Genomic DNA, 1629 nt, shown 5'->3' with positions numbered 1-1629 from the left:
ATGGGTGAGTTATTAAATTATATCACAGAAAACAATAACATAATTTGGTTTCAGAGCCTAAGTGAAAGTGATAGTCCAGCAGATTAAGATGTAAAATTCCTTTGCAAAATTAAGTTATTTATAATCTGATGCATACCCCCTTGTTTTATCTGCCATATAATATAATTACTTTCCGCAGTACAGTAGCTGCATATCCTGACAATGCTGACAGAACAGAAACAGCATTTGAAGATGGGAAGAGAATTTCAGCAGGCAGGCACCTGACTTTTATAGCTATCTTTCTAAAGTGAAACCACTTGCAATTTTTGCTGGCTTTTTTTTTCCCCCTAATGGAATTGATCCATTAAGTGGTGCTTCTCTCTTTCACCTAATAATATTAGACATACTTAACTCTAGGAGCTACAATTCCTTAATACATCCTGAAATACCTGCTTTGAGATGACTAATACCAATATATTTTAAATTTGGGATTTTCATATCTTCAGCTGTTTCTAGCAGTTGTGACTGAGTGAAAAGTAAAGCAATGTCTCACTTGTTACTCTATCAAATACTTGAATTATTACCTCTAATTCTCTAATAGGCTGTATTTAAAAGAATAAAGCTAAAAAACCCAGCATATTATTACAGTTATTCACAGATAATATAAAAATGCCCGTAGATTGTTTTTTTTTTGCCATTAGAAAAAGAAAGATTTAAAGGTAGGATTTGCATCTTTGGACAATTTATATTCTAACAAACAGATTCTTCTGGTATATTTCATAGTCAAGAACTGTTCTGCGGTGTTCAGTCTCTTTCCTAGAATTTCCTAACTTTTAAAAGTCTTTCCTTTCTTGTACTCACTCATACGTGCTGTTCATCTGCCACCAACCTAGTTTTCATTGAACAGTCATTCAGCAACTGTTTCTGAGGGCTTATTAGTCAGGCATTGTGCTAGGTTTTATAAAAGCAAAGGTAGCACTGGAAGTACCCATAATGCTAGCTAAAATGTGAAATACAAGACCTACTAGGACAGAAGTATGTATGTGAAGTGCCCAAAATACATCTGAAATGTATTAGGAGCTCAAACACAGTGCTCACTGTTTCTCATGTGTAGCCTCAGCACCAAAGATGTCCTTCCTAGGGAGAAACTGTTACCTCTCCTTGTTCCACAAGAGGAAAATGAAGAAAAAATAATGTTTAATCATTTTTCCAAGGTCAGTGAACTAATAATGGCCAACCATGTCTTGAAGCCAGAGAGACAGTTTCCAAAGCCTGTTCTCTGAGCAACTGTCCTGTTTGTCCCTGTCCTCAGGGAGCTCACTCACATGTGTGAGCTGATCCACAATAAAGACGTCTGAAATTAACTTACTTGGTGATTTTTGAACATTTATCAGAGCAATTTCATACTCTTCTCTTATCATCCAGATCCATGATACAAATTTTACCCCCCCCACACACACATCAAGGAATTTCAACTTTTTGTTAAAAACCAATTTGGGTCAATGAGAGCTAACAATGTCACTTGAAGGACTATCATTTCCACAACACTGGTTTTCTCAATTAATTTGTCTCACATTCTGTCTTCCAAACTACATCACTTAGAGCTTTAAATCCAAGATTAAAGCTAATTTCCTATATTAAACCTTCCCT

The sequence above is a fragment of the Vicugna pacos genome, chromosome 4 (genome assembly GCF_048564905.1).
Source record: "Vicugna pacos chromosome 4, VicPac4, whole genome shotgun sequence".
Taxonomy (NCBI): domain Eukaryota; kingdom Metazoa; phylum Chordata; class Mammalia; order Artiodactyla; family Camelidae; genus Vicugna; species Vicugna pacos.
The sequence above is the reverse complement of the archived record's forward strand: the minus strand, read 5'-3'. Positions refer to the sequence as shown.